This window comes from Arvicanthis niloticus, chromosome 9, assembly GCF_011762505.2.
Source record: "Arvicanthis niloticus isolate mArvNil1 chromosome 9, mArvNil1.pat.X, whole genome shotgun sequence".
In the NCBI taxonomy this organism is placed as follows: domain Eukaryota; kingdom Metazoa; phylum Chordata; class Mammalia; order Rodentia; family Muridae; genus Arvicanthis; species Arvicanthis niloticus.
In genome coordinates, this window is record NC_047666.1 from 11261833 (window position 1) to 11280758 (window position 18926).

General features: G+C 40.5%; 1 pseudogene and 1 gene segment (V, D, J or C); both read left to right on the plus strand.

The window, feature by feature from the left end:
* LOC117715468 (immunoglobulin kappa constant-like) overlaps positions 1-18926 on the plus strand; it is a 473681-nt gene that overhangs the window by 297983 nt on the left and 156772 nt on the right.
* On the plus strand, positions 5712-7835 carry LOC117715094 (biorientation of chromosomes in cell division protein 1 pseudogene; annotated as a pseudogene).

Consider the following 18926-nt stretch of genomic DNA (forward strand, 5'->3'; position numbering starts at 1 on the left):
GTCGCATAATTTCTAAAAAAAAAATAGAAGCAGTCATTAAAAGTCTCCCCACCAAAAAATATCCGGGGCCAGATGGTTTTAATGCAGAATTCTATCAGACCTTCAAGGAAGACCTAATACCAATCCTCTTGAAGCTATTCCATCAAATAGAAACAGAAGGAACAATACCCAATTCATTCTATGAAGCTACCATAATGCTCATACCTAAACCACAGAAAGACCCAACAAAGAAAGAGAACTACAGATCAATCTCTTTTTTGAATATTGATGCAAAAATACTCAATAAAATTCTTGCAAACCGAATCCAAGAACACATCAAAACAATTATCCATCAAGAGCAAGTAGTCTTTATCCCAGGAATGAAGGAATGGTTCAATATTCGGAAATCCATCAATGTAATCCACTACATAAATAAACTCAAAGAAAAAAACACATTTCACTAGACACTGAGAAAGCATTTGACAAAATTCAACATACCTTCATGTTAAAAGTCTTGGAAAGATCAGGAATTCAAGGCCCATACCTAAACATAATAAAAGCAATATACAGCAAGCCAGTATCCAACATCAAACTAAATGGAGAGAAACTTGAAGCAATCCCACTAAGATCAGGGACTAGGTAAGGCTGCCCACTCTCACCCTACATATTTAATATAGTACTGGAAGTCCTAGCTAGAGCAATTAGACAACAAAAGTAAGTCAAGGGATACAAATAGGAAAGGAAGAAGTCAAAATTTCACTATTTGCAGATGATATGATAGTATACTTAAGTGACCCTAAAACTTCCACCAGAGAACTCCTAAACCTGATAAACAACTTTAGAAACATGGCTGGATATAAAATCAAGTCAAACAAATCAGTAGCCTTTCTCTACTCAAAAGATAAACAGGCAGAGAAAGAAATTATGGAAATGACACCCTTCACAATAGCCACAAATAAAATAAAATATCTTGGAGTGAATCTAACCAAGCAAGTGAAAGATCTGAATGTCAATAACTTCAAGTCTCTGAAGAAAGAAATCGAAGAAGATCTCAAAAGATGGAAAGATCGCCCATGCTCCTGGATTGGCAGGATTAACTTAGTAAAAACGGCTATCCTGCCAAAATCAATCTATAGATTCAATGCAATCCCCATCAAAATTCCAAATCAATTCTTCATAGAGATAGAAAGAGCAATTTACAAATTCATTTGGAATAACGAAAAACCTAGGATAGTGAGAACTATTCTCAACAATAAAAGAACTTCTGGGGGAATCACCATCCCTGACCTCAAACTGCACTACAGACCAGTAGTGATTTAAAAAACTGCATGGTATTGGTACAGAGACAGGCAGGAAGATCAATGGAATAGAATTGAAGATCCAGAAATGAACCCACATACCTATGGTCACTTGTGTTTTGACAAGCGAGCTAAAACCATCCAGTGGAAAAAGGTCAGCATTTTCAACAAGTGGTGCTGGCTCAACTGGAGGTCAGCATGTAGAAGAATGCAAATTAATCTATTCTTACCCCTTGTACAAAATTCAACTCCAAATGGATAAAGGACCTTCACATGAAGCCAGATACACTGAAACTAATAGAAGAGAAGTTGGGGAAGACCCTCGAATACCTAGGCACAGGGGAAAAGTTCCTGAACAGAACACCAATGGCTTATGCTCTAAGATCAAGAATTGACAAATGAGACCTCATCAAATTGCAAAGTTTCTGTATGGTAAAGGACACTGTCAACAAGACAAAATGGCAACCAACAGATTGGGAAAAGATCATTACCAATCCTAGATCCTATAGAGTGCTAATATCAAATATATACAAAGAACTCAAGAAATTAGATGCCAAACAACAAAATAACCCCATTAAAAATGGGGTACAGAGCTAAACAAAGAATTCTCAACTGAGGAAACACGAATGGCCAAGAAGCACCTTAAGAAATGCTCAACATCCTTAGTCATCAGGAAAATGCAAATCAAAACAACCCTGAGATACCACCTGACACCAGTCAGAATGGCTAAGATCAAAAATTCAGGTGATTGTAGATGCTTGCAAGTATGTGAAGACAGAGGAACACTCCTTCATTGTTGGTGTGGTTGCAAGCTGGTACAACCACTCTGGAAATCAGTCTGGCGGTTCCTCAGAAAATTGAACATAGCACTACCTGAGGACCCAGCTATACCACTCCTGGGCATATACCCAGAAAATGCCCCGACATATAACAAAGATATATACTCCACTATGTTCATAGCAGCCTAATTTATAATAGCCAGAAGCTGGAAAGAACCCAGATGCCCTTCAACAGAGGAATGGATACAAAAATGTGGTACATTTACACAATGGAATATTACTCAGCTATTAAAAATAATGAATTCGAGAAATTCTTAGGTAGATGGATGGAACTAGAAAATATCATCCTGAGTGAGGTAACCCAATCACAAAAGAACACACATGGTATTTACTCACTGATAATCGGAGATTAGCCCAAAAGTTTGAAACAACAAAGATTCAACTACCAGACGACATGAAGCTCATGAAGAAGGAAGAACAAGTGTGGATGCCTAGGTCTTTCTTAGAAGGAGCAACTAAATACCCAAGGGAGCAAATATGGAGACAAAGTGTGGGACAGAATCTGAAGGAGAGGTTGTATGGAGACCATTCCACCTGGGTATTCATTCCATGTGCAGTCACCAAAAATAGATGCTGATATGGATGACAGGAAGGGAAAGCTGACAGCAGCCTGATAAGGTGGTCTCCTTAGAGGTTCCCCAGAGTCTGACATACCCAGAGGCAGATACTCATAGCTAACCATTAATCTGATCAAAGGTTCCCAATGGAGAAGTTCCCAATGATGGCCCTATGAGGAGAGCAACAATACCAACCAGCCAGAGCTCTCCAGGGTCTAAACCAGAAGCCTGGGAGCACATAGGGAGGGACCCATGACTCCAGCTGCATATGTAGGAAAGGATGGCCTTGTTGGGCATAGGTGGGAGAGGAGATCTTTGGTTCCATGAAGGCTGAACACTGAGTGGGGGGGGGGATGTGAGGGTGAGGAGAGGGAGTGGGGGATAGGTGGGTGTACACCCTCATAGAAACAGGAGGAGGGGGGATGGGATAAGGGGTTCCTGGGTGGTGGGGGGAATGTGGTAAGGGGATAAAATTTGAAATTTAAATATTATATTCAATAAAAGAGGGGAGAAAAGAAAAGCTGTTAGAAACAACATCTTTAATAAATGTCAGCACTCTTTAAAAAAAACTATCTTGATACTAAAATTTGTTTTGAGAATTGTATATTGCAGAATAATCAGCCTTGGTATATCTACTCATCAAGCAAGTGGGGCAGACCTGCTCAAACCTCTGAGGTCCTGGAATTCCATCTGGATGCAGTGAAGACACAGCATCAGAGGCTTATCAATTTACTCTTCCCACAACTCCTCTTCTAATATCTCAACACCCATAATCAGCTTGAAGAAGTTAATGATGAGTCAGCGCCCCTATTCCCTGGGCTTGGGGACTAAGGTGGTAAATGTTGGGCTGTCTTTCTAGGAAAAAGTAGTGGTTTTGTGGGAATAGAGAGGATTAGCTAGGATTTATTTCATAGCCATAACCTATTGGTAGAAATCTGTACAATTATTATCAAGATGAAGATATAATTTCTTAAATGGCACCAATTTACTTTGATCACAAATTTTAAGGTTTTCATTGGTATGAGCTTCTTATTGATATAAAAGTGAGATGAATGTTGATACTCTCATAGGCATTGTACCAGTATAACACATTAGGAATACAAGGCTTAGAACCAGCCTTTCTTTAACTTTTTTAACAGATTTGAGATGGTTAGCCTGTGAGTTAAGGGACTATAGCAAATTCATAGCTCGGAGTTTATTGTTAGGGTGTTTTCTATGTTTTATTTGGAAGTAGCTGAGTGGAGTTAACAGACAACAGTCCAGATTACCTTACATGGATAGTTGGTTTTCAAAACGTCACAAGTCCACAGAATTGATGTGACAAACATTTCTATATTAATGTTCATTTTGATTAGAGACCTGTCTGCTCCTGACAGCTTCCTGTATTGAATTCTAAGAAGAAATTGAGCATCTTTGGAGTTGCTCCAGTTGTGGTAAGACAGCCACTAGACAAGAATTGCCTCTTTCCATCTACAGACAAATTACTGTCCAGAAAAGGACACACTTGCAGAACAGTCGACTGATTATATCTGCCTAGACAGTGTAATCAGCCCTTAATAATTCTGCAGCACTAAGGTCTGTCAGATGATCCTGGGCCATAAGGCTGAAGATCAGATGCTCCAACGTTTTGTAGTATAGGGACTGTCCAGGTGTTCAGAGGTCTCTATAAATTGGCTAAGGTTTAGAAGCTATACTTTGTGCTTCCCATAATTTCAGTTAACTCAGTCATTCTGGATTTCTGATGGGGTTGAAAACTTATAGTCTCATAGCCAATCCTGGCTATTTACTTTGAGAAAAGATTTGAGTGGATGGCTTTCAGCTGACACTCATTCTAAAGCCAAGGAAAAAGCCAGGTTCAGAACTAAGTGTTTTAGTTAGGAGAGATGACAGAGGTTCCGGTTAGTCAACAAAATGATGGACTGGGTATTAGGACTATCTTGTACCTCACTGGTACAAATTGGCATAATTATGCTCTAATTGTATTTTGAGAGAATAGTTTTATTTTAACAGGAAGGTTAATATGTAGGAGGAGCTAAGATGGGAGGAGTATGGGAGGAAGAGAAGGACTAAGAGAGGAGGAGAAGGAAGGAGACACTAGGTGATGAAATCGAGAAAGAGAGAGATAGAGGGGGGAAGACAGGGAGGCAGATGTTCACGTGTCTCCACCAGTCAAATATAGTTGATATATTTAGGTTGGGTATTGGGTTACACCTCTGATTGTGAATTACCAAACTTATAAAGCCTTTGATTAACATTTTTAAAAGTGTATAAATGCAAAAAGAAAAGGGGGCATGGGATAGGGGTTTTCTAAGTGGGGGAATGGGGAAAGGGGATGGCATCTGAAGTGTAAATAAAATATCCAATAAAAAAGAAACAAAAACAAAAAAAACTGCTTGTGATTGTGCTGGTGTTTATGCTTCTCTTTTGATAGCCTGCAGAGTACCTTCCCATACCAAAGACACTAGAACATAGTGGAACATTCCAATTCTATATAGGCACCAGTTCAACCTCTCCATGTTCAGAGAGTTGTGTGGGTATCCACATATTTGTGGAACAAGCAGAGGGATCATTGTCTTGGGCCTCTATATTAGTGTGTGAACCCCATCTGGAATTCAACCAAACTTAGATGAACACTATTTGAAGACTTGTATGTGTACACATGTGTGTGCATGTTTGTATGCTCACGTCCCACTGAACAGGACACCAGCTCCAAAAAAGTCTACTTTTTTCTCAGTTTGTGTTTTCTTTATTTCTTCTACTTACCTTTTCAGGACTTGAACTTCTTTATTCATTTTCTTCACCTGTTTGACTGTATTTTTTATTTATTTTATGTATTTACATTTCAAATGTTGTCCCCCTTCCCTTAGGAGAAAGACCTAAAGAGCTGAAGGAGATTACAAACCAATAGGAAGAACAACAGAATCAACTAACTGTACCAGTCAGAGCTACCAGGAACTAAGCCACCAACCAAAGAGCACACATGTGGCCCCTGATAAATATATAACAATGGACTGCCTCTCTGGCCTCAGTGGGACGAAATGGACTTGGTCCTGTGGAGGTCTGATGCCCCAGAGAAGAGGGATGCTTGAAGAGTTAGGTGGAAATGGTGGGTGGGTGAGGGAGAATCCAAAAACATTCTTTAACTGTGTCTATGCTGAATACATACGGGCATTTTCCTTGCTGATGTTCCTCAGACAGCTCTGCATTACAAGTTTTTATGAGGCATTTGTTTTGGACTTTCTTTTTTCTTCTTTTTTTTTATCTTTAGACTCCCCATGTAGTCCACAGTACAGGAGCTTACTGTGTAGACAAGAATAGTCTTGAATTCACTGAGATCCTCCTGCCTCTGCCTTCCAAGTGCTAGGGTCCTATACATATACTAACAGGCCCAGTCTGAAACATGATATTTTTAAACAATCTATAAATTGTTACAAGTAAACGCCAGGCTTCACATAGGTTGTACGCAAATACAGGATCTTATATTGGAACGGAATTTACATTTGTTTATTTGTTGTTTGAGACTGGACCTCAACATCTTGATCCTCAACAGGATACATTCGGTTTCCATCTGCACCTGAAGCTGACCATGTGCCACAGCTCTCCATACCGAAATCCTGCCGGCTAAGAGATGGGTTCTCAGGAGTGTTGACACACTTGTCAACACAGGTAAGACCACCACTTCTGCCCTAATTTCTGGCCCAAGGGAAACCTGCCCAGAGCCATCAGGACACAAGAACCAAGGAGCAACCTGGAGCAGAATCTTTCTTTTTTCTTTTTTCTTTTTTCTTTTTTTTTTTTTTTGGTGTTTTGTTTTGTTTTGTTTTGTTTTGTTTTGTTTTGTTTTTGAGACAGGGTTTCTCTGTGTAGCCCTGGCTGTCCTGGAACTCACTCTTAGACCAGGCTGGCCTTGAACTCAGAAATCCACCTGCCTCTGCCTCTGCCTCTGCCTCTGCCTCTGCCTCTGCCTCTGCCTCTGCCTCTGCCTCTGCCTCTGCCTCTGCCTCTGCCTCTGCCTCTGCCTCTGCCTCTGCCTCTGCCTCCCAAGTGCTGGGATTAAAGGCCTGCACCACCACTGCCTAGAATCTTTCTTTTTTCATCTGCACTCAGAGCTGACCCTGTGCCACAGCTCTCCATACCCAAATTCCTCCCAGAAAGAACTGGTCTCCCAGGAGTACTGACACACAGGCTTGCAGGAGGAACAAGCCACAGTCAGAGACAGCAAGTCCAGACAATACCAGAGATAACCACATGACGAAAAGCAAGGGCAAGAACATAAGCAATAGAAACCAATACTATTTGGCATCATCAGAACCCAGTTCTCCCACCACAGTATACCCTGGATACTCCAATGAACCCTAAAAGCAAGACTGACTTAAAATCAAATCTCATGATGATGATAGAGGACATTAAGAGGAACATAAATAACTCCCTTAAAGAAATACGGGAGGGAGCAGGGAGGGTCATGGTCCCCACTGCCTCCCAACCCACCAATTCCCACCTCTGCAGCCTTTGGCTCTATCTTCAGTCAGTGGCTCCCAGAGGAGCAGCAGAGTTGTAGGTCCAGTGTGGGCATGGGGTGTGGCCATAGAGGAAGGTGCAGGAGCAGCTTCAGGAGACCAGGACCAGCAGGCGGTGGGGGGCTCCAGTGAGGCAGGCTGCCCTGTTAATCTTGCTTGGCTGCCTCCAGATCCACAGCTCGGTGTTCTTATAGTGGAGCAGCTCAAGAGCCTTGGCCTTTTGACAGCTTCCGCTGGGACTGCCTGACCACGTGGACAATAAACCAGCTTATCAGAACCTGAGGCAGAAGATGGATAATTTTGTGTCAACACATCTGGACAAACAGGAGTGGAATCCTGCAATAAACAAGAACCAGTTGTGAAATGGGCTGAGGCAGAGCATGGTTCAGTCAGACATGTTGGAAGCAGGGGTGGACAGGATCATTTCTCAAGTGGTAGACCCCAAACTAAACCACATCTTCAGGCCACAGATAGAGCGAACAATCCACAAGTTCCTGGCCACCCAAAAAAGAAGCCTTCCCAGCTCCCCCTCCAGAACCTGAAAGCCAGGATCCTCCAGCACCATCCCAAGATGCTTCCTGTGAATATGCCCAATACCTTCGGAAAGCTCTATTTAACAAAGAAATGAATTCCTGTTTCATATGAATATAACTTTAGTCGACTATGTCATTACTGATGTCAGGATTTTGGCCTTGAATGTGGTGGCATCCACACTGGATGCACAGCAAGTGTGGTGGAGTGTGACAGTTAACCCTACTTGCACATGGATTGTGTTACCTTTGACCAGCCTGTGGAAGGGTAGCCCAGTAGACACTAAATAGGTTTAAACACTACAGTGACATGGGTTGTCAAAAAGCCAGAGAGACAGACAGAGAAAGAGAGAGAATGAGAGAAAGAGAGAGAGAGAGAGAGAGAGAGAGAGAGAGAGAGAGAGAGAGAGAGAGAGAGAGAACAGTTTATTGAATTTAATGACCTTAATAGTGGTCAGACCAGGGACATAGTTCAGAACTGAGTCTGAATCAATAAGAGCAAACAATTATCAGGCAAGACTTTTTATAGGAAAAAACATGTTCATAAGTTTGAAAGGCAAGAAGAGGAGCAATATTACATTTTGGCTTCTTAGACAAAGTATTATAGGCTAACCTTTAAGATGCTTGGTTCTGAGAAAAAAATCGAGGTTGGATAAGTGATGAACAGAAGAATTTCAGAACACTAAGACATCAGAGCATTATTGATTCAACCATAATTTCTTGGCTTGTCAATAACATACTTCAGTGGCAGCAATTGATAGGTACTTCTGGGAAGTGGAGTCTGAGAACACTGAATGTATTCCACCTTATGAGCAAAACAGAGACTGAATACAAAACAGCTACAGTTATGTGAAAAGGAGCAGGCCTCAACACAATCCATAGAATCATAGAGGGTGGGTATAGAGTACAGGACTAGGTGGGCAGAGGAACAGATAAATCTCTGTCACCATTGCTGCAAAATTTTTTGACAAGGGGAACTGAATGACTGGCTTTTGAAACCAGGGAGAAATGTGTGTTTGATGCCAGGGTTGGCATTTACTGGGCCAGCAAATTTTCTGTAGTAGCTTTACATAAAATTATAAGTTACTAAATGCTCATTCAGCCTAAGTTGGTAATATGCAACTAGATATTGCTCAGTGCTTACAATTCTTAATATGATTTTGTAAATTCAGAAAATGACAAAATGAAAGAGTTAACATTTCATCTGAGACAGAAATGACAACAGCCTTCACACAATTTTCTTTGTTCTGTGTCAAGCAAAACATTCATTAAATAATATTCACTAAAATATATGAACTCTTTGTGACCTCTGTCACATAGACTCTCTTTGCACTATGCATAAAACTTATTCTTCTTAGCCAATTTCTACCATGTTAGCTTCAGGCCCATGTCTGCTTCTACACTCAAGTCCTTTGTGCTCCTTGAAAAAGCCCAGCCCATCCTTTCCCCATACTCAGGGCACTTCAGGACTTCCGGGCACATCAAAAAGCTCCTCTCTGAGCTGTTTATGGCCAAATTTCTTGTCTCAGGGCTGGGATCACGTACCTACATTGCAATGGTCAACCTTGTTTGCACATCTGTGTTGGATTCCACGCAGCAACATCCCTGTCCCGTAAATCTTCTGTTTTATCACCTTATCCATCTTTCTGTCAGAGTGTACTGAGTCTCCACTCATGATGAGGGGGCCATTCTGATGCACTAAAGCAAAAGTGCCAATGTTAATGAATAGAAAGTTATAAGTCAATTAGAAAAGAGGATAAAGTACATATAAATAAACATATATATTAACAGGACTATATACAAAAATAGATGATATGGGGAGCTTGGAGTGAGGAAGAAGATTTGGTCATTTGGGTAACACAAGCCGTGTGTCCTAAAGGGCTGAAAACTCAAAATCCTCCTACCTCAGCTACTCACATATTTGGATTACTAGAGTACATAATCATGCCTGGCAGAAGTGCAGCTCTTGACATTGCATACAAAACAAGTCAAGAGCTCCAAGAGCAATAAGAGCAGTTCATAGAAGCAGTAAAATAATATCAGAAATATTTGTCTCCCACCAATAATAACCAGTATTAATGTAGTAACTATGAGATTCAGGGATATTTTAAAATGTATGGCCCTTTGCATGAATAGTATACATTGCAGAATATAGAGATATTTTTATTCTGGGCATAAATGAGAATTATCACATAATATTCCACATTATAACAAGACAGTGTTCTAATTTTGAATACAAAAATCAACTAAAAGTGAGCATACCTCAAAAAAAGGTAAAATGTGAAGGATAACTTGCAAATTTCATGTGATGTATATTTGGTTTGCACTGTTTATCTCGTCTTTGAACTGTAGCTGGTTCAGTACAGTGAATGTGTAAAATAAAACAAAAGGACCCATCTCTACATGGCAGAGACCTGGAAACAGAAACAGTGACCATAAGCTGAGGAAGGAATTGTCCATCTTCCTTTGTCCTCACTCTTTCCTCACTTCTTTCTTTCTTTCTCATTCTTTCTCCTTTCCTCTTCCTCCCTTTCTGGTTTCCTTTCTCTTCTTCCTTTCTGCCTCACCCTCCCTCCTTTCTTACTACTGTCCCCATTCCAATACTTCTTACTGTTCCTTCTTTTTATAAGGCTTCTTATAACTTTTTTATTTTCTTATTTAATTAAAATACTACTATGTCACTTCCAAACTTAAAATATAGCTAGGAAATCCAACCTTCTGCCTAGTTAAATCTAGAAAAAACAGCAGTCTTAAAATATGAAGTAATACTCACTTCTCTGTCTATATTCTCTAACTATTCATCTATCTGGGGAAGAATCTACAGTTTTGTTAATTAGCTTTTTGTCACCATGACAAAATATAAAATTTCTGTCTTTTAATAATCTTAGATGTTTTGAAGAACTGTACAAAAGATGCATCTCTGCACATCTCCATTACATGCTTCTTTTCTTCATTTTGGAACTCGCTCATACCCTGCAGAATTATTTCTGTTCAATAAAAAGAACTTCCTCTGACTGGCTTTACTTAAAGGTAATGGGCTGACAGGGTGGCTCTATGAGCAAAGTGCTTGTCACATAGGTGTAAGGACCTGGCTCACTCCCAGGTAGCCATATAAAGCCAGACACAGCAGCAGCATAGACTGTATTTGGAGTGATGCTATGGCAAGATGAGATACAGAAGAAAACAGAATCCCCACAAAATCCTGGCCTAGGAAGTATTTCATGAGTAGTGATGAACAACAACAGACCTTCTCTCAGATCTACACCCAAACTTGTCTGCTGATCTCTACACACATACCATGGCAAGAGAGGTTGCCTTCAAACATGAACAAATAGACAAACATACAAAGACACATTACACTCACATCTAAAACACGGATCTAAAACATACGTTAGTATAACAAGAATTAAGTTACTTTTATTCACTTAATCATTTTTCTCTATTCCCTCTCAGATAATGCTCTCATTGGGTGTGTACAATTTTGAGGGATCAAGTTGTTCTTGAAATAACTAACATTCTTTACATAGTGCATCCACAATGCACTCCCCCAGCTCACAACTCAAAAGACTAGTGGGCAAATATTAATAGAGTAGATTGTAAGGAAAAGCAGGGTGGTGGTGGTGTGCTCCTTTAATCCTAGCACTCAGCAGGCAGAGACAGGAGGATCTGGTCTACAGAATGAGTTTCAGGACAACCAAGAATACAAAAATTCTGGCTCCAAAAAACATAAATTTAGAAGGGTCCTTTAAGACACATGTGATGCTCTAGTAAATTTTCTGCTGACACAAACTCCCTGTGGGTGAAACAGGACCAGGGGCCCCTGGAACAGCAGTACACACTCTGCTGAGCAGATTTGCGTATGGAGTCATTATATAACAGCCCAGGCTCCTTTAAGGGTAGCTGTCAGGAGCCTAAGAAGCATCCTCTCTTCCAGCTCTCAGAGATGGAGACAGGCACACTGTCCCTATGGGTGCTGCTGCTCTGGGTTCCTGGTGAGGATGCAGAGAAGTGTTGGGAGCAGCCTCTGTGGCCATCATGACTTTCCATGCCTCTGGGCTCTTGATCACTCTAATTGGGGCATTTGTAATTGGTTTTAAGTTTTCCCATTCTCTTTGATTCCCTGGTTTCTCATAGTGATGTCCACAGTAGTCTTGAAATTTTTAAAGGAAAAGGTCCTCTGCTGGGAAGGTTTTTATACATAAATAACAATAGTCTGTGTGTTTGTCATTCTAGGCTCCATTGGTGATATTGTGCTGACCCAGTCTCCAGCTTCTTCGGCTGTGTCTCTAGGGCAGAAGGTCACCATCTCCTGCAGGGCCAGCGAAAGTGTCTATAATGGTATGCACTGGTACCAACAGAAACCAGGACAGCCACAAAAACTCCTCATCTATGCTGCATCCAACCTAGAATCTGGGGTTCCTGCCAGGTTCAGTGGCAGTGGGTATGGGACAGACTTCACCCTCACTATCAGTCCTGTGGAGGCTGATGATGCTGCAACCTATTACTGTCAGCAAGGTTTGAAGACTCCTCCCACAGTGCTCCAGGCATGAACAAAAACCTCCTGTGGTTGCAACTCACTCTGGCTGTCTCTCAGTTCTCTCTTACTCTACGGCATCTCAACACACAGCTCTAAGCATGTTTGGCAAAATATCTCAAATAATGAAACAAATTCTATAAACAGATATGTATGTGTGTCCCATCCCTCATGCTTTATAATTTATTTCCCAACAAAATATATAATTGTTTTAATTCTTATTTATCATCTAAATTTTTATTAACACATATTTATCTTTGGATGACTTTCCCTTCTCCCCTAACTTCCTGACCACATTTCTGCCTATTTTCTTCCCCTCAGCATCTTCCTTTAACTTTCCAGTCATTGAGGATTTATTGTCTCTCACTTTTGATTCTGAAAATAGAAAAGGAGAATAAATACAAACTATGTCACTAAAATACAGTGTTAATCGAAGACATTTATTGGTGTGTGTGTGTGTGTGTGTGTGTGTGTGTGTGTGTGTTTCTGTCTGTGTTTGTCTGTTTGTATGTAAGTATCAAATCAGAAGCTACAGAAGTTAGTTCGTTCTTTGCACCATGTTCAGACTGGAATTCAAACTCATGTCGTAAGTCTTCTGTGAGCATGCTTCCTGGAACAGGGTGAGCAACTGTGCCAACCTGAGATACTATTTCTTACTCTTGAATCATTTACTTTCATTTTAAATTGTGTAACTGAGGAGAAGGGTAAAAGTGTGAGTGCTCATAGCAGTCAGAAGACAGCACCAGATCCCAGGGAACTGAACATACAGGAAACTTCGAGCTAGTTGATGTGAGAGCTGGAAACCAAACTGGGGTGCTCTGCAAGATCAAGAAGAGCTCTGAACTGCTAATGTACTCATTAACCTCTGATCTACCATTTATCAAGGTACTCCTGTAGAGTTAGTAACCCCTTTTCCCTAGAACAGTGGAAGACTTGATGAGAACATAGTTAACCATCATCCAAGTAAAATAATTCATTGAGTAGCTAAGCTGTAACATTGAAGCTGCCTTGTGGACCCAGAGATTTTTGAGATGACAGAGCCATAGGATATCTACTGAGGAAAGCTGCTAATGGGGAGTGGAACCAACCTGGAAAAAGAAGTTTGTTGCAGTCAACAAAGATGAAAAAGACCACTTTGACATCAGACATGGAGATGCAGAGGTTGGAGTTTTCCCAGCTGGTTTCCTGACTTGCTTTGGGGATTTCAGTTAAGTGATTGGATGGATCTCAGAAAAGACTTTGAACTTTGAACTTTTGACATTGTTTAGAATGCTATACACAATGGAAACATTGGAAGTTGGACTAAATGTTCGTTTTAATTATGATATGGCTAGATATGTGCCCCATAGACTCATGTGTTTGAACAGGCCTATGTGGGCCAGGGAGTAGAATGAAATATGTTTGGTTCAGAGAGTGTAACTATTAGGAGGTGTGGCCTTTTTGGAGTGGGTGAGTCACTTATGGGAATAGGCCATCATCCTGCTGCCTGGAAGTCAATCTTCTACTAGAAGCCTTCAGATGAAGATGTAAAACTCTCAGCTCTGCCTGCATCAAGCCTACCTAAAGGCTGTCAAGTTACCACCTTGGTGGTAATGGACTGACTATCTGAACTTGTAAGCTAGCCCCAATTAAATGTTGTTTTTTATAAGGAAAAGAAAGGAAGGAAGGAAGGAAGGAAGGAAGAAGAGAGAGAGAGAGAGAGAGAGAGAGAGAGAGAGAGAGAGAGAGAGAAGGAGAGGCTCACACACCAACTGACAAATGGAAGACATTTGCTCAGGTCATCAAGCATGATTCTAAGAGCTCTCCCCATCCTTTGACTCCACCACTACCATCCTTACTCAGCCCTATGTGCAGTCCACCTGCTGACACAAGCCACTCTGCATGTTGCAGCATGCAGTGGTCATGGACTTTTTATTATGAGTTTCTGATGCTTCTCTCAGCCTGTACACTACCTACATCTAGTGGCAGGAACATGCCATGAACATACAGAGAATTGGCCTAACCTTTCAAATAATATACTGCACATCATAAAATTCCTTAACAACATTTCCTTATTCACTATATAAAGTGCTGTTGCTTAACATTGATCTTTTAGTGTTATATTAAATATAATTCATCTGTATTATGAATTTGGAGGTACCCCTTTAAGCTTTGGAACAAAAACAAATTCCTTGGCAGGAAATTGAGGCTTGTGGAAGTTAGGGAGTTGTCCTAATGTCACACACAATACAAAAGCTGTACAATCAAGAGTCTATTCCAGTGCCTGAATTATGGTTTCATTAATGACCCCCACACTCCTACAACTAGGAAGACATGCTGGCCAGAGAAGGCTACTGACACCCTATCCATCCTTAGGCTTCCAGGTACCAATAGGACATTAACATGTAAATGGCACACAGATGAGTCCATTCAGCTCTAAAACAGCATCAAAGTGTTAAAGAACACACAAGCCTACAGTATGCACTTGACTTGCTAAGACTGGCTGCTAAGAGATCATTGTTTGCTGCCATTGGTTGGCCAGTCTGCTCTCCAGACCACACAACAGCTTGGCTAGCTTATTAACTCTGTTGCTGAAACAGTTGCTAAAGACTTACATCCTGATCCATAGATAGCAGGCCAAGAGAGAGACATGGGGCCTGGCAGTGAAACTTCAAAGCCCACCCTAATTGTGTCATATACACATGTCTCTTCCAACAAGGCCACACTTCCTCCAATACCTCCTAGTCCTTCCTAACAGCCAACCAAATGCAGAACAAGACACTCAAATATATGATGGGGTATGCTCATCCAAACCACCACAAACGCCTTCATGTTCTCCATGAAATTACTATGATGGAAACTCCATTTTATGTTAAGTATTCATCTTGGTAACCACTAGCTGATTTTCTCTGACCCCAATACCTAGAAGATAATATCCTGTAACCCTGACCTAGTGACACTCACCCAGAAATGCACAGCCATGACCATCTACTTGTTAAGATACAACTAACTGCATTGTGGCTTCTTTAACCTCCATACAATCAAGGGCTATTTTGAAGTTGCCTTAGATTGGCAGAACATAACAACTCCTGACTTGATTGTGCAGATACTCAAAGTTGTCTTGTGGTTTTTCAGTTTTAAAAGTCCTTCCCTCATCCTCCTTCACACAGAAATATCAATTTTGGCTCAAAGATTCTTATCCTGCTAACAGTAATCAATAAATCTTTTACATAAAACTGCATTGACTCTGTATCCTTTTCCCAGGGGTCAGGAACCCCATAACATTATTACTTAGAATATTTTCCAACTCTCCACTGAGCAGCCCTCATGCAATACCCCAAGATACAAATTGTCTTAATAATTCATGATTAAAAGACCACCAGTAAACCTGGAAACTGGAAATCCTCCCAAATAAATTTTAACTTGATATATTATGTTCAATGAATTTGCCTCCAGAGATCAATTTAATATTCAATCACAATTCTTTTTGTCTCTTCTTTTTTGAAGGTTTAAGGGAAAGATCAGTTAGGATACTAATTTGTAAGCAAGTGTGGCCTCAAATTTGCATTCTCATTCCTATGATTCCCAAGAGTTTGGGTGTAAGGTATGCACCTACAGCCACTGTTGGGGGCCGACTTTTAGCAGAAAGCGGCTATCAGATTTGCAGCCATCTTGAGCCATATACCCTGACATGAGACTTGAATTACAATAGCCTACAACAGCTGAGAACACTCCAATAATCTTGGTTTAGATACCTTGAGATTAAAGGCCCATGAGATTAAAGGTGTGTGACTTAAGAGTATGATTTAGAAGTATAGAGATCAGAGTTAGAGACAAGACCTAAGGGCATGATTAAAGGTGTAACTTAGAGGCGTGGCTTAGAATCAGACTATAGAAGACAGAACCAGACATCAGATGAGAGAGAGAGATTCATACACATCAGACATTAGGTAGAATCTGCCCTCACCCTTGCTCTTGCTGAACCTCGACCCGCAGACCGGAGCAGCAGCTTGGGCCAGGATACAGTGGCCACCCAAACGTGGGTCGGCCCGGGCCTCAACATTTTGCCTGGGCTGCAACATTTATTTTGGCCGCCCTAACGTGGGGCTAGTGCGGGCCTCAACATTATTTTGGCGCCCGAACAGGGACTCGAGCTTGGGCCTCAACATTATTTTGGCTGCCCCAATGTGGGGCTATTTCAGTTCTCAACATTATTTTGGTGCCCGAAAGTGGGGCAGCAAGAACGAGAGACCCAGTGACGGACTTTACTGGAAGAAGGATCTGTTGATTGTCGCAGGAATCTGCCGCATTGAGAAAGGTAAGGAAATGGGACAAGAAATTAGTCAACCTGAATCCAACTCTCTGTTTTGGTTTGCTTCCAGAAAGGTAATGAAAATGGGACAAGAAATTAGTCAGCCTGAATTCAACTCTGTTTTGGTTTTGTTATTTGCTGCTCACATGTGTTAATTTTCTGCTTTTGTTCTTGAATGCTGTCTTTTTTGTTCAAAATAAAAGGAAGCGTAAGTTAGAATCCAAAATACAACCAAAGGTTGATGACAATTTGTCAGAGCCAGATTGTGTTGGCCAAGAGAAAGAGGAAGTCAAATTTTATGATGCTGAAATGACCCCTCCCTATGTGTCTCCACCTCCAAGTGCTCCCCCAATGGAGATGGTGGTTATAGATCCCATCAGGGAGTTACAGGAAAAAATATCTGTTCTTAAACAACAAATAGAGTTACAAAAAGAGTATCAGGATTTACTTAATCAGCTACAAAAATTAAAGACAGGAAAGATGTCTCAATGTCTTCTAATATCTCAACGCCCATAATCAGCTTATAGAAGTTAATGATGAGTCAGCGCCCCTATTCCCTGGGCTTGGAGACAGAGGTGGTAAATGTTGAGCTGTGTTTCTAGGGAAAAGTAGTGGTTTTGTGGTAATAAAGAGGATTAGCTAGGATTTATTGCATAGCCATAACCTATTGGTAGAAATCTCTACAATTATTATCAAGATGAAGATATAATTTCTTGATAGCACCAATTTACTTTGATAACAAATTTTAATGTTTTCATTAGTACGAGCTTCTTATTGATATAAAAGTGAGATGCATATTGATACTCTCATGGGCATTGTACCAGTATAATACATTTAGGAATACAAGGCTTAGACCTTGTCCTTCTTTAACTTTTTTAACAGATTTGAGATGGTTAGCCTGTGAGTTAAGAAACTATAGCAAATTCATAGCTTGGAGTTTATTGTTAGGGAGTTTTCTATGTTTTATTTAGAAAAAAACTGAGTGGAGTTAAGACAACAGTCCAGATTACCTTACATGGATAGTTGGTTTTCAAAACGTCAAAAGTCCACATAATTGATGTGACAAACATTTCTGTATTAATGTTCATTTTTATTAGAGACCGGTCTGCTCCTGACAGCTTCTTGTGTTGAATTCTAAGAAGAAATTGAGCATCTTTGGAGTTACTCCAGTTGTGGTAAGACAGCCACTATACAAGAATTGCCTCTTTCGGTCGACAGACAAATTACTGTCCAGAAAAGGACACACTTGCAGAACAGTCGACTGATTATATCTGCCTAGACAGAGTAATCAGCCCTTAATAATTCTGCAGCACTAAGGTCTGTCAGATGATCCTGGGCCAGAAGGCTGAAGATCAGATGCTCCAACGTTTTGTAGTAGAGGGAGTGTCCAGGTGTTCAGAGGTCTCTATAAATTGGCTAAGATTTAGAAGCTATGCTTTGTGCTTCCCATAATTTCAGTTAACTCAGTCATTCTGGATTTCTGACGGGTTTGAAAACTTATAGTCTCATAGCCAATCCTGGCTATTTACTTTGAGAAAAGATTTGAGTGGATGGCTTTCAGCTGACACTCATTCTAAAGCCAAGGAAAAAGCCAGGTTCAGAACTAAGTGTTTTAGTTAGGAGAGATGACAGAGGTTCTGGTTAGTCAACAAAATGATGAACTGGGTATTAGGACTATCTTGTATGTCACTGGTACAAATAGGCATAATTATGCTTTAATTGTATTTTGAGAGAAAAGTTTTATTTTAAGAAAAAGGGTGATATGTAGGAGGAGCTAAGATGGGAGGAGTACTGAGAGAAAGAGAAGGAGTAAGTAGAGGAGAAAAAGAAGGAGAGGAGAAGCTAGGTGATGAGAGAGAAAAAGAGAGAGATAGAGGGGGGAGACAGGGAGGCAGATGTTCATGTATCTCCACCAGTCAAAGATAGTTGATATATCTAGGTTAGGTAGTGGGTTACACCTCTGATTGTGCATTACTAAACTTATAAAGACTTTGATTAACATTTTTAAAAAGTGTTTAAATGAAGAAAGAAAAAGGGGGCATGGGATAGGGGTTTTCTAAGTGAGGGAAAGGGGATGGCATCTGAAGGGTAAATAAAATATCCAATTAAAAAAAGAAAAAAAAAAAACAAAAAAAGTGTTTGTGACTGTTCTGGTGTTTATGCTTCTCTTTAAATAGCCTGCAGAGTACATTCCCATATCAAAGACACTAGAGCATAGTGGGAAATTCCAATTATATGTAGGCACCAGATTAATTTCTTCATGTTCAGAGAGTTGTGTGGGTATCCACATATTTGTGGAACAAGCAGAGGGATAATTGTCTTGGGCCTCTATATTAGTGTGTGAACCCCATCAGAAATTCAACCAAACTTAGATGAACACT